At 37.6% G+C, this 15,140-nt stretch overlaps 1 pseudogene; it reads left to right on the forward strand.

Moving 5' to 3' along the window:
* Positions 1–9,719: 9,719 nt before the first annotated feature.
* Positions 9,720–11,028, forward strand: LOC118596038 (annotated as a pseudogene).
* Positions 11,029–15,140: the final 4,112 nt, after the last annotated feature.

Genomic DNA, 15,140 nt, shown 5'->3' on the forward strand with positions numbered 1-15,140 from the left:
GATACTAGAGATTGAAATTCTGACATAGTTTACAGAACAATAATCCAAACATCTGTTATAATGACAAGGGATTTAAGCAGAATGGAGTGTGCATGGGAAAGCTATGCTACTTTAAGTAGAGTTATAATGTTAAATCAAAGCATTGCAGTCAAGGCAGCTTGCTGCTAATATAAACAGTTTTCTACATATTCCTGGGCCACAAGCCAGATCTCAGGATTCAGTTACAAGCACAAGGTCAAGAGGGAATCAACAGTATGAAATTACTGCTTATGAATCAAAAGAATAAATGGATAATTAAATACAAAAACAAATTAGGAGGTATACTCTCATTTAACTCATCAAATGAATTTGTCAAGCAACTTTATGTATGGAATCTTTTTGCTGGAGCAGGATCAGTGGAAGCTTTAATGTAGTTATTGATTAAGTTTGAGCTTTTAGCATTTTCCCTGAGTCAGGCTCACCATATCATTTTTTTCCCTGTGTACATGTTTGAATCCCTAAGATAATCCAACATCTAATTATAATCATGAAGATAAATCTTACATTATTATTTTATTCATAGAAGGAAAGAAATCACTCTGGAAAAAAGTAAATAAATACAGAGACTAGTTTTCTTAAACCTGAACATTTGAGAAGCATGGCATTGTATAGGGAGACCAGCTTTCTGGAGGTTTAATGATGAGAATCTAATTACACCTTTGTTACAATATATAAAATCTTGCCTATACTATTTAGTGTCTCAAAAACCCAGTTTCCTGTAAAGTTAAGATTAGTGTAAATTTTTTATAATACTATTTGTGATCAAAATATTATATCTTAATATATTCACATAAAACAGAAACTGGATTAAATGTACTAGTTAAATATACAAATAGAGGTGATGGCTCCAATCTTTCAAATTAAAATGTCTACAAGTCTAATAGTATGTAACATTGAAGATGAATAAAAAACAGTGAAATACACGTCAGGAATTTCTTTATTTTAGCTTAGCAGCTATGTACATCTTCTATTATAAAAAGAAACATGTCTAATGCCTTCAAATTTGAAATAATTGAAATAAATAGTTGCAAAAGTTGAGGCGGGTGAAATTAATGTGACTTCCTTTTTATATTCATTTAAATTATATTCTCCATTTGTTTATTGTTCATGAATGTCTGTGCATTCATGTATATGTGAGCATGTGCTCACACACCATGGTACACATATGAAAATCACATGTCAAAACCTATAAGCCATTCACTTCCCCAAACACAAGTTTGAAAGATCACTAAAATGTATATGGAAATGATGATCTATTAAAAAGGCTCATCTTTGGGTGGGAGTTGTTGAACTTAAAGAAACCAACTGTTCAGTTTGGGACAAGTTCATGAGAGAGATTAGTCACAGTCAATTGGACTCATACCCATTTTACCTACTCAGTTTTAAAATATGCTCATTCCTTAGCTCCCTCCTCACTCTAAAAATAGTCATAAATCATTGAAATTCAAATCGCTAAAATTCAATAATGATTAAAATTGTTTTGGATTCTTTAAAAGTGCTAATTATGTAAAACAGACTTCCAAAAAAAACCCCAAAAACCAAAACAAAACAAAAGACCAAGCACATATATGTGGGGGGGTGGGATGGCCTAGGGAGCCAGGTGCTAATAAAGATGGCCCCCAAGGGAACCTGTAGAGGTTGGAACCCAAGTTGTTTACTTTGCTCCTGCTATGTTCAGACACAATCACACCACAGACTCTGAGGATGAGCTAATGGATAGAACTGAGTTCAGGCTTCAGACTAATCATTGAATTGTATGTAGGCAAGACAGAAACAAAATAGACTGCAATGGTGGTAAAAGGATAAACTGACTCCAAAGCTATAGCTTCCAGAAAAATAAAAATAATTACTAACAGGAATAAATATTTTCAGGTATTATATTCAAATAAACAAAATATAGGCAAAAGTCACTTTCTATATGAATAACTGTGGAAAATTGACATTGTGCAGGAAGATGAAACAAAAAGTTCACCTTGACACAGGCTGAAGAAACTGGCAAGTACTTAGAGGAAGTCAAATATGTTCCAATTGGCAATGGCAAACACTCTTGAAACAATTATTGAAATATAAATTGTCACATCTGACTTCAATGCACCTAAATATATGAAAAAAAATGATAGGATTCAATAGACCATTCAACATGAGTGGGTGAGACATTGACGTTTGATTTTAATTGTCCACAACAGAAGTAAATTAAGTCCCAAAAGAAACAGAGAACTTGAACAATGTTCAAGACCAGCTGTCATGTAATAATAACCCTGAGGAGCTATGAGCAAATGTCTACTTTTCCCAGAGAGGTAATAAAACCAAAGTACAACTAGGTGGACCAATGAGTTTTATTGGGGTTACTTGGAGGATAAATGATTCAAAAACAGCTGCATCACCAATGCCCACCTCAGCATGGTGGCAGTTCACAAAGCTAGAAACCAGAGTGCACTGGGCAGCCTGAAAGCCAATCAGCAGGTTGAAGAGTGTCATTTTCTGGAGGTGTAGTTGGTCTCAGCTTCTTCTAGGTTGTTTGAGTGATTTAAGCATTTTACAGGCAGTTTAGCTTGTCTGAGCATGTCTCTCAACAGTCTTTACTGTTTATACATGATTTTGTTGGCAGAGACCTATTGTGACGGTCAGTTTCAGTGATTTCGTGTTGTTAACTTCCTCAGCTTAAAGAGCTTTACTGCAGAGTGAAATGCTTATCTCTCATAGAGAATATTTTTTTTTTAATCTTCCCAGAAAGTATCTTTTGTTTTAATCACCTTCCCACCAAAATTCTACTGCTTCTCAGATAAATCAGTTTTAACTTTATATCAGACTCCTGAAATTTATTAATAACAGAATAATTTAGAGAATCATTACAAATGGTATCCAATGTGGAGGCTCGAATACCCAAACATAGTACCTAAGAAAGCTAAGAAAAGTTCTGGACAAGGAGCCAGATGTGGCTTCCTAGTCCCATAGTCTATCAGGTAGGCAGGTGCTGACAGTATACAGTGGCATAGCTCCTGGCCTCTGCCTGCAGATGAAAGGCTCAGCTCTCACAGACCTGAAGAGGATGGAGCCAGCCACCAGTGCCACTCCACTGAGGTAGCTTAGTAATTTAAGGCTTGACTCACAGAGTCAGAAAACACTGCAGAATCTCAGAATGCCAGACCCACCCAAATGCCAAACACCTCTATAAAGGTACAGTATGCTTAAAAAGGTGCTTAGGTGCTGAAGAAAGAAAGGCAAATGGGTATAGACAGTAATAGGAAAAAAAAAACTGCTTAAAAATGTAGTTGGAGAGCCTTTCTCCAGGTCCCACTAAACCCCAATAGTCTGGTAGTCCATTTATAAAATAATCACACAGACATTTATATTATTTAAACTGCTTGGCCATTAGCTCAGGCCTATCATTGTCTAGCTCTTACTCTTATATTTAGCCCATTTCTATTAATCTATACTTTGCCAAATGGCTCGCTGCTTACTTGTACCTTACATCTTTCTTGTCATGGCGGCTGCTGGCCGTGTCTCCCTGCCCCAGCCTTCCACCTTCCAGAATTCTCTTCTCTCTTGTCCCACCTATACTTCCTGCCTGGCCACCAGCCAAACAGCATTTTATTTATACAGAGTGATAGCCACAGGATAAAAATAATGAAGTCTTTTGAGAAAAAAAAATAAAGTAATGTGAAAAGAATAAGCCACATAAGAATGGAAAATACAAAGGATGTCTGGATCCTGTATCATGCTTTGTTGGCTTTAAAATTTAATTGTTAATAAACAAAAAGCAATAGCTGTTGGGAGACATTACATGATGGAAACTTCTAAATTAAACCAACCTATATATTTTGAGAATGCCTTAAGTTGAAAATGGAAGTCAGAAAATATGTTGCTTTGGGGAAGAGGTTGAGCTTTTGTTTCCATAGGAAATGAAAAAATATGGATTCCTTCAAAATTAATAAAGATCACATTTGACCAAGGGAGACCTACTGAGGATCTTGGCTAGAGACATGAGTGAGGAATCCAGAAAAGACTACAAGAGAGGTGACATGCATGCTGATCCCTTTACATGGGAATAGCTGAGACTGGATACAAGAAATCTTGTTGGCTACAGAGACCTCATGACTAATTATTACATGCCATGCTTTCATATGGCATGGATAGAGACTATTATTACAGTTTGGTTATACAGTCCAAATAGACTTAAAAGGTGAAAGATGCCTTTTATCTGCTTAAACATAAAACAAAATAATTTTTAATTGACTTACACACATCATACATTCCTTACTTGTGTTAATGCAGGTATACATGTTACCTTTAAAAGGCCTTAAATCCCAGCACTTGGGAGACAGAGGCAGGTGGATTTCTGTGGGTTTGAGGCCAGTATGTTCTACAGAGTGAGTTTCAGCACAGCTAAAGCTACACCGAGAAACCCTGTCTCAGAAAAGAAAACAAACAAGCAAACAAACAAACAAATAGAAATCAAAAGCCAAAAACTAAAACCAAAACCAAAAACCAAAACCAAAACCAAAACAAAAGTTTGTGTGTTTTCTAAAAGAAAAAACAGAACTAAACATCAATAAAGAAAAGTTGCCCAGATGATCCAGCCTCTCAGAATGCCTCTGTTGCAGTTTCCTCAAAATTCTATATCCAAAAAAAATCTTTAAAGATGCTAAATGAGATGGTCCAGCCTCACTGACTACTCCAGCCAGGACTTCAGATAAGCTCTACACTTTCCTATCACACAGAGACTAAACAAAAAATAATACAGTTAGCTCTCCCATGATTTGACCATTATCCCAATTTTCTCAGGATCACCTAAAGATGCTGTCACCCCAAGGCAATAGGAAGCAGTTTAGAGAACATGATACCCACATTCCCAAGATGTGATTTTTGGTCATTTGGTGGATGTTTGTCCTTTTTTTAGGGAGGTTAACTGCAAATTGTTACTGGTTATAGTCAGAAAAGGAAATTAAACAAAGGAAGATAGATTAATGGATCCTATTCTAAAAAGATATATAAGGGGGATATAGAAATGATAGGATGTAATGGTAGCTTATTGAATTTACTATTAAGCTAGAAAAACAACTATATTTTACCTTGATATAGATTTTTTTGTATATTGATACAAATTTAAGGTTATTTTTGTTATGTATATAGTAAATATGTTTCTACTTTTATTTAAGGTGTTGTACCAAAGTAGCTCATTTAAAATGTAATATAAACTTCTCATACTTAAAGACTATTATTACAAACTTTTTAGGATAATTAAAAATTCAGGTTAAGAGTTAGTCATCTATAACATTCAAACTCATTGTCATGTAAGTAGGTTTTCAAGGTTAAACATGTAATTTAGATAGATAGGTTGTCTTAAAACATTTCAAAGACTACAGGATATGGCACTTCAGGTATTTTAATAACATAAGGCTTTTCATGACAGTGAAACATATCTGCTTCTGGCAGCACCAATCTACTCCAAAAAAGGATGCTGGGCATCAAAGAACCTCCTTATTGAGTTTGCTCTCATTGCATCCAAGTTAGCCACTGGGCAAAGAAACTGCCTTTGCCTGATTACTGACAGCATGCTGTCCAAATTAGATGAGCAGGACATAAAAGAAGGAGACTGCTGAGCCTTGTCAAGACAAGGTAGGGCAGTCCTACAAATTTTCCTGCTTAATAGAAGAGTCTGTCAGATATTGTAATCCTGCAGGCTGAAGGTGGATGCCCCAACATGGCAAAGCAACCTTGGTCCAGGCAGCCAGCTGTTCCTGCTATTTCTATAATATTGGAAGTTGTTGGCTCTGCACTCTCTGTTTACTCGGGTAATATTAAACCTGCTTGGGTCTCTGATTATCTAGATAGTTATAATTTTACAGTTTTTGTTGTTACCAAATTAAGAAAAGAAACTTACATAAGAGATGTAAGCTGGGCGGTGGTGGTGCACGCCTTTAATCCCAGCACTCTGGAGGCAGAGCCAGGCAGATCTCTGTGAGTTTGAGGCCAGCCTGGTCTACAGAGTGAGTTCCAGGAAAGGTGCAAAGCTACACAGAGAAACCCTGTCTCAAAGAGAGAGAGAGAGAGAGAGAGAGAGAGAGAGAGAGAGAGAGAGAGAGAGAGAGAGAGAGAGAGAGAGAGAGAGAGAGAGAGAGAGAGAGAGAGAGAGAGAGAGAGAGAGAGAGAGAGAGAGAGAGAGAGAGAGATGTAAAGTTTATGATGTTGAGAAACATAAAAAACTTAAGTTGATTGGCTATTTGTCCCTGTGCTTTTCCAATCTTGGTCTCAACAATTCACACTCTTATAGTCCCTCCTCTTTCTCAACAACTGGACTCCTGGAGCTCCACCTGGGGCCTGGCCGAGGATCTCTACATCCACTTCCATCAGTTATTGGATGAGAGTGTTTGTCCATCTGATCACCAGACTAGGTCAGTTCGAGCTTTCTCTCGACCATTGCCAGCAGTCTACAGTGGAGGTATCATTGTGGGTTTCTGGGGACCTCTCTAGCACTTTGCTTCTTCCTGTTCTCATGTGGTCTTCATTTATCCTGGTCTGTTATTCCTTGTTCTCCCTTTCTGTTCTTGATCCAAAGGAAACACATGAATTATAACCCAAAAGCTATGGAGCCCCCAACTGGATCAGGCCCTCTGGATAAGTGAAACAATTGAATAGCTTGAACTGTTTGGGAGGCATCCAGGCAGTGGGACCCGGACCTATCCATAGTGCATGAGCTGGCTGTTTGGAACCTTGGGTTTACACAGGGACACTTTGCTCAGCCTGGAAGGAGGGGACTGGACCTGCCTGTACTGAATGCACCAGGTTGAGTTGAATCCCCAGAGGAGTCTTGGCCCTGGATGAGATGGGGATGGCGGGGAGGGGCTTGGGGGAAGATGGGAGCAGGGGCAGGAGGGGGGAGGACAGGGGAATCCATGGCTGATGTGTAAAATTAAAACTCAAGTGTAATAAATAAACAAAATGAGAAAGAAAAAAACAAAGGCTATGTTAAGATATAGAAGCTGTGAATAAACAATCTGACAAGCCAAAAAAAACCAAAAACCAAAAACCAAAAACCAAAACAAAACCCTTAAGTTGTTTATCTAAGAAGATGTTTTAAGATCTAAAAGGATATTTTTAGGATGGTAATACAAGTTATGATAGAATGTGGTTTAGTTATAAAATTTGGACTCACTAAGATAGAATGATAATCCAGTACTCTTTCCAAGTTTGCCAAATACAAATAGACTGGACTTTGTGAATATAATTCTTATGTTATTCTTGTTCTTATTGTAAATAATTTTGCTATGTCAGAGTTAAAACCCTTCCTTTTTATTTAGATAATACCAGATGTGTATGTGTGTGTGTGTGTGTGTGTGTGTGTGTGAGTGAGAGAGAGAGAGAGAGAGAGAGAGAGAGAGAGAGAGAGAGGAGAGTTTTATTGTGTTAAAGTTAAACCTTTTCCTTTTTATTTAGACAAAATGTGGAAATATTGTGGAATATTTGTTTACACTGTGTGAAGATGTGTCACTATGGTTGGTTTAATAAAAAGCTTAGGTTTATTCCCAACCAGCTCTAACACTTCATCTGTCTCTACTAATCTGCATTCTACCACAGGCTCCTTTTCCTCTACTATGCACTGTATGTGAGACTTCTTCAGAGTCTTGCTGGTATCTCCACCTCTCTTCTTCCTAGCATCCCCTTTCTCTGGAAGTCCTGCGTATCCTCTCCTGCCTAGCTATTTGCTACTGAGCTCTCTATTAAGCCAGTCACAGTGACACCTTCATACAGTGTAAACAAATGTTCTGCAGTAGAAGAAAATACTTCACAACAGGAAGTAGACACAACATATCTTTCTAGAACTTTCCAACAAATGGCAGTAACAGATGTAATAATCTTGCATAGAAAATGTCCTTCTACCATAGTCTATGTGGTAAGATATAAAACAAACCTCAATAATTTTGAAATGGTTGAAAATTTTAAAATATTTTCTCTCAACACAGTACAATAAATTTAGAAACCCATAAAAATTTAAAAAATGGGAATATTTTAATTAATACACATTTAATATGTGCATTAAGTACAGTACTAAGAAGCCCATTACCAAAGGAAACACATTATAAAATGAGAGAAAAATGGTTAGGAAATAATTTTTTAAATATGAGAGACAAAACCTTAAGCATGTATTATACCAGAAAGGTCTAGAACTGATCAATATATATAGCAAAATAGCAGGTTATAAAACAAATACAGAGGTCCGTAGCCTCTTTGTATAGTATTCTGAGTCTTCTTTCTTAAGATGATCAGCTCAGCTTTGATTGTGTTGTTTGTTTACTTGATGCTTGGTTTTTTTGATGTGTGTTTGTGTGTGTGTGTGTGTTGTGTGAATGTGTGTGTGTAATCTAGATATTAATACTCTGTCGGATGAATAGATGACAAAGTTTCTTCCATTTTTCAATATATCTGTTCACATAATTAATTTTTCTCAGATATAAAGAAGATTTTTTAATTTAATTAAGCCTCATTAGTCAGCAATTGCTCTTCTTTCCTGAATTACTAGGGTCCTATTTAAAAAGTTTTATTATATATGCCTATATATTGAGTGTTTTCAGTATGTTTTACTTCTAGGTATAGGTGTTTCAAGAATTACACTGATTTCTCTGATCCATTGGAATTTATTTTTGTGCAAAGGACAGGTAAGGCTCTAGTTTCTTGCCGCAGGTGGATGTCCTGTTTTCCAGCACCTTTTGTTAGAAAGGAGGTCTTGTTGTTATTTTCCTCCAGTGAATATTCTGACAGTTTTGTAAAATTCTCAGATGGCTGTAGCCATGTAGGTTTGTGTGTGGATATTTAATTCTGTTCCACTGATCTGCATGCCTGCTTTTGTGACAGCACAAAACTAGTTTTTGCACCGTGGCTCTAGAATTGAAATCTGATGTGCTAAAATTCAATCAGTACTCTTTTTGTTCAGGGCTGTGTTGGCTATCTGGCCTTTTGTGCTTTATAACTGCTTTTTTATGCTGTATTTTCTATGACTGTGACGGTATTGATATATGATAGACATGGCATCAGATTTGTAGGATAGTTTGTGTAGGACAGCTATTCTCAAAATCTTGGTTGTCCTCATCTCTCATTTCTACTATTTCTTTCTTGGATGATTTAAGGTTTATTTTTTATTATGTTTATACCAAGGTATATTTGGGGAATATTAACATTTCCTTAATAAATGAGACAACATTTAAGTGCTTTTTTAAAGCTTTAAAAAACAATTAATGAGGCCTGGATGGGCCGAAGCTCCTGGCGGTGCCAGATCTATATGGCAGCCCCCCCCCCCCCCCCGGGATCTGTAAGTTTGGAGGCGACCTGACAAGCCGGGCTAGGGTGCAGGGTCTCTGGAAATGGAGCCCTGGTGGGGATCTGGATCGCCCTCAACCTACCCTGGGATGGGAGCCGAGGTGCTGCTGGTCTAGGCCCCAGGGGACTTAAGCTGTTGGATCCATGCTGCATCCCACCCTCTTCCCCTTACTGAATCTGCAGTGGGGAGTCTCAGGATGCCCTAGGGACCATCTTCTGGGACCCTCTACCTAGGGCCCTGTGGCTGGCCAGGACTCCAGACTCAGGAATTTTGTAAAAAGTGCTGGAGTTGAGGCCAGCAGAAAACTGAACTGCGGGAGCTAGCCAAGACAAGGCTTTAAGTGGCGACCGCGAGACTACTGTCTGTCAAAATGTCTGAAAGATCAGATCTCCTTCACTTCAAGTTTGAAAATTATGGAGATTCAATGTTACAAAAAATGAACAAATTAAGAGAAGAAAATAAATTTTGTGATGTTACAGTTCTCATAATGATGTTGAGGTGCAGGTGCATAAAATCGTTGAGCCAGTTTTTACTGAATGATTCCCAAGAGGTGAAAATCTCCATATTACAGAGTTCTGAACTGGGGAGAAAATTGCTCTTATCCTGTTATAGTGGTGTGCTGGAATTCCCTGAGATGGAGCTGGTAAATTACTTGACTGCTGCGAGTTTTCTTCAGATGAGTCACATTGTAGAGCGGTGCACACAGGCGCTGTGGAAGTTTATAAAGCCCAAATAACCAATGGATAGTAAAGAGGGATGTGAACCACAGAGTGCTTCTCCCCAGTCGAAAGAACAGCAGGGAGATGCCAGAGGCTCTCCAAAACAGGACTTACCTTGTATTCATCCATCTGAAGACAGTATGGATATGGAAGACAGTGATATTCAGATTGTTAAGGTAGAATCTATTGGGGGATATATCAGAGGTTAGAAGTAAAAAAAAGATCAGAACCAGTACATTTCTTCAGAACCCACTGCTTTACATTCATCAGAGCTCCAGTACTCCCTGATAAACTCAACTGTGGAAAACAGAGTAAGTGGACTAGACCAGGGCCATCTCCACAATTACGCCCTCTCTTATACAGACAATGGTGACATTATCATGACCTCAAAAGATGTCTTTGGGCCTAATATTCGAGGTGTAGACAAAGGCTTACAGTGGCATCACCAATGCCCAAAGTGTACCAGGGTGTTCCGTCACCTGGAGAACTACGCCAACCATTTAAAAATGCACAAACTCTTTATGTGTCTACTCTATGGCAAGACTTTCACTCAGAAAGGCAATCTTCATCGACACATATGTGTACATGCCAGAAATAAACCTTTCCAGTGTAAAACGTGTGGGAAAACCTTTTCTCAGAAGTGTACCTTACAGGACCATCTTAACCTTCACAGTGGAGCTAAGCCCCGTAAAAGTAACTATTGTGACATGGTTTTTGCACATAAGCCAATTTTGAGGAAACACCTTAAACAGCTGCATGGCAAAAAACAGCTTTGATAATGCTAATGAGAGGAATGTGCAAGACCTCACAGTGGATTTTGATTCTTTTGCATGTACAACAGTCACAGACTCTAAAAGTTGTCAACCACAACCTGATTGTACACATGTCCTGGATGCAGGTAAACTGACCCAAGCTGTCCTCACCTTAAGGAGTGAAAGTACATGTGTAAACTGAGGAGGGGCCTAGTGCTCACAGCTAGAATCGACTGAGAGTGTGGCAATAGTGCTAAGTCTTTTTAGGAGTGGTTTTGATAGCTTCTCCAAAGCCTCCAAGCAAGTGGTTGTGAGTGAGCACCAACAGACCAGGCAGCTCCCACTTGTAGTGGCTTTGCTTTCCTTTAGCCCTCTCCAGGCTCTATTTTGAGTTATTTTATCCTGTGATGTCTGTTTTCCTTTCCTAAGGAATAATTCCATTCGTCTATCTAGTGTCAATATGTGTCGCTGACTGACACTATTTTAATCTTTTTACCAAACACATTCTGAAGGTACTAACAAATAGCATCACCTACTTCCCACTAATAGATGCTGTGCTTAGAAAAGTTCATTTTCTTCTTTGGGGGAAAATGAGTCTGGGATATGAGGTTACACTGCTGTTGACCTAAATATGTGATAGAGCCTCTGTTTGTCTACTGTGATTCATCTAAGAATGATGAGTGGTTCTGCTTCCTACCATTTGTACTTTTTTTGGAGCTGCTATGAAGATGTATATTGGTTTGTTCTTTAAACACTAACACAGCCCATTGAATTATTATAACCCAGAATACAATCCTTTCAGCAACATCTGCAGACAAATAGGGACCACTATGGGAAGGAAAATCAGCAAATAATAGAAGTATAATAAAACAACAGTGGTCACATGGAAGGTTCCCTATACCTTATTATGTTCCAACAAGAGACTAGCTGCTTATGTATGTATGTACCCTGTTTATAATTGGAAATACTTTGGGCATATTTAAGTGAGCTAAAGAATAATGAATGGTCTCTGTAGGAATGGACTATATTGGATCTGAACTTCATATCAGTGTTTATTACATAAGAAAGGTGAGTTTGGCCATGACTTTTGTGCAGTTTACAGTGTCTCCTGGTTTCCCTTTTCTCGTGTACCTTCATCTTGACAACAAATGAAAAAAAATATTAAGTGGGATACAGAAGAATAACCAGAATTTTTGCATTTAGGTAGTCTTAGAGATACAATGATACACTGTCCACTTTGCCACCGTTCATAGTTGATCTTGAAGAATGGGAAAAAACAATTCTTTATTCTAAAGTACATTTCAGATTTTGAGCTTTTTCTGACCCAGGGGTTACAGTAAGGTGTAGGATTGCTAGAGAACTTAGAAACTCTTGAACTATCATTTACACTATCTCTGTCATTTAAGTAGGAACATTCAAACAGGAAACCTGGTCACCACTGGACAAAATACATCTGACTAATATGAATGACTGTCCCCATACATCTTTTCTGCTATACCTTTGCTTTAAAAGATGGTGACTAATACATTAACAAAGTTTCCAGTTTTGTTTCACTGATCCCTTTTGGCTTTTGGAGACAGCCTGGCATTTGCCAACAAAATGTCACAGAAGGGCTTGTGATAATTATTTATTTAAACTTTTTTTACTTTGGTGGCTTGTGCCTGTAATCTCAGAATTTATGAAGTTGAAGCAGGAGGGTTTCTGTAAGTTAGAGGCCAGCATGGACTAAGACCTAAATAAATGTGATTTTACTGTGTTGGTGCTGGAAGTCAAGCCCAGGGTCTCACATGTGCTAGGCAAGCACTGAACCCACCACAAAGGTACAGCCCTAGACTGCTAACTGTTTTTAGCTAGATAAATTTTTCCTAAGTGAGTGATTGGTTTGGGTATGAAGGGAAGGGAAAGTTAGAATAATGTGTGATAGATCCAAATGTGAAACTGATTTTGTCTGAGAAACTTTATTCCCACTAGACTTTTGTTTTTATTTTTGAGCTATGAGAGTACATGAACAGATAATCAAAAAACTAAATTTAATTTATATACAGATGGTAGGAGGTCTTAATTTGTTATAATTTGATGTATTTACACGTGGCTCAGATTTGAGGCATAATTTCTACTAAATATTTAAATAAGAATACAGTTAACTAATAAGACTTGTAGGTAGTTTATGCCCAACATCACTCATTGTATGGTCTAATAATGCTTTCTAGCATTCTGAATTTTAGTGAGTCATCAAAAGAGCACCAATTATGTGCAACAATGGGACTTTGCCATGTCATCCAATGTTTTGAATATTTTCTCAGAAACTTTGTTTTTCAATAGGAACATTTCAAAATCATGGGGCTCCACATGTTATTATTCCGGTTACTGTTAGTAGCTTAAGGACTAAAAACATCATGGCTTCAAATAATATTCTTCTCCCTGGTTGGAGGCTATGTCTTGATTTATTTCAGTCATTCAGAAGCCTTTTCTTCTTTTTTAAATGCTGGGGAGTTTGAACCCAAGGCCTCAAGCACGCTAAGCATGTTCTCTACAACTGAGCTACTCCCACAGCCTCAAGAAATATTAATAAGCAACTGGTATTTTCAGGCACTATGTTAGATTCTGAAGATAGGGAGGTAAGATTGATATGATCCTTGTTATTATAGGACTTACATGTCAAGTGATTTTAATGAGATAAGATCTCCAATTGATTTCATAACTAAGAATGACTGCCTTGTTTTCTTTGATCATTTAAAGCAGTAGTTCTCCTTTAGGGGCAGAGGAGCTTGAATGACCCTTTGGTAGGGATCACCCAAGACCATCAGAAAACACAGATATTTACATTATGAGGAACTATATCAAAGGGTCACAGCATTAGGAATGGTGAAAACCATTGACTTAATGTCAGCTTTTGTAGGGTTTTCTTTTACTAAAATTTTTACTTCTCACTGTTGCAAGTGCAAATCACTTGCCTAATTTATGTTCTCTTCCATTTCTTGGCTGGAAAGGTCTTATTTCTGTGAGACATTTAAGTTTGGTGGGACTTGGGTTCTTTGCTTACACATTTGCCAGATTTTTATTGCAAAGAGGTCAAGTTATTTTATAGTGGAAGAGGTTTTTAACACTAGTCGTGATGTTATGGAGTCGAGCGTAAACCTTAGTTACTTAGCATTTGGGTCTTTTTTATTTGAGGCAGATTCTCACTATGCACCCTCTGCTGCCTCAGACTTCCAAGTGCTGGGATTAAAGGCATGTGTCACCAGGCCAGGTTCAATATTTGTGTTGTATGGATTCCTAGGAAAACTTCAACAGAAGAGGACTATCTTTACCGTAGTTTGGTTTTTTAAAAAAATTACTGTTATTTATTTATTTAATATTTTAAAAATCTCCAAACTGAAGTGACTGTGAGGTAAATCAGGTGTGTGAAAGGTGGCTGGTGTCACCATTTCTAAAATACTGTCCTAAACAAACAACTTAGAACATTTTCTTTCAGCTCATGAGTGGCTGTTCTAAATCTGTTGTATGTTACATATACTTTGAACTACCTCTTTACTTAAAATGGGGAAGTTTCCTTAATAAAAGTGTGACAATTAAAAAAAAACAATTAATGAGTGAATAGAAAGCATGCAGCCAGCTATACAACTTACAGAAGATTAATAGTTACAATATGCAAAGAATTCAAAAACTGAAAAAAAAAAAAAGAAAACAATCTAATCAAATAATGGGGGTTGGGAAAAGCAAACACAAGGCCCTGAGTTCAGTCCTCAGCTCCAGAAAAAATAATAAAAAATAAAATAATGGGCTGAAGAGTTGAATAGAGAGTTCTCAAGAGAGGAAACACAATCTCAGCTACCAAAGATCTGGAGGGGGAATGGTCACAAGTGAAGCTCTGCTTTGGTTACAGACAGAGTTCCAGGCCATCCCCATCAACTTAGGGACACCTTATTTCAAAACATATAGAAATGTAAAGAATGGGGTAGAAATAATGTAAATATTATAGTGATGTATGAGATTCTCAAAAATAATGTTAAAGAAGAATGTCTATGATGTATACTTCAGCCATTTTTGTTTCTTTGATGCGGGTAACATGTTGCTTATTCCCCAGTGACAGTAACACATTAACATTTAAAATTTAAAGTGAGGTAAAGAGAGATGGCTCTGTGGTGAAAAGCACTTGTTCCTCTTGCAAAGCACATGGTTTGAGTCCCAGGAACCACATGGTGGTTGAAGACCATCTATAACCACAGTCTCAGAGGATTTGATTCCCGTTCCGACCTCTACAGACAATGAGAAAGTATTTGGTAATGTAGATACATGCAGGCAAAACACTGA

Source organism: Onychomys torridus, chromosome 15, assembly GCF_903995425.1.
Source record: "Onychomys torridus chromosome 15, mOncTor1.1, whole genome shotgun sequence".
NCBI lineage: Eukaryota > Metazoa > Chordata > Mammalia > Rodentia > Cricetidae > Onychomys > Onychomys torridus.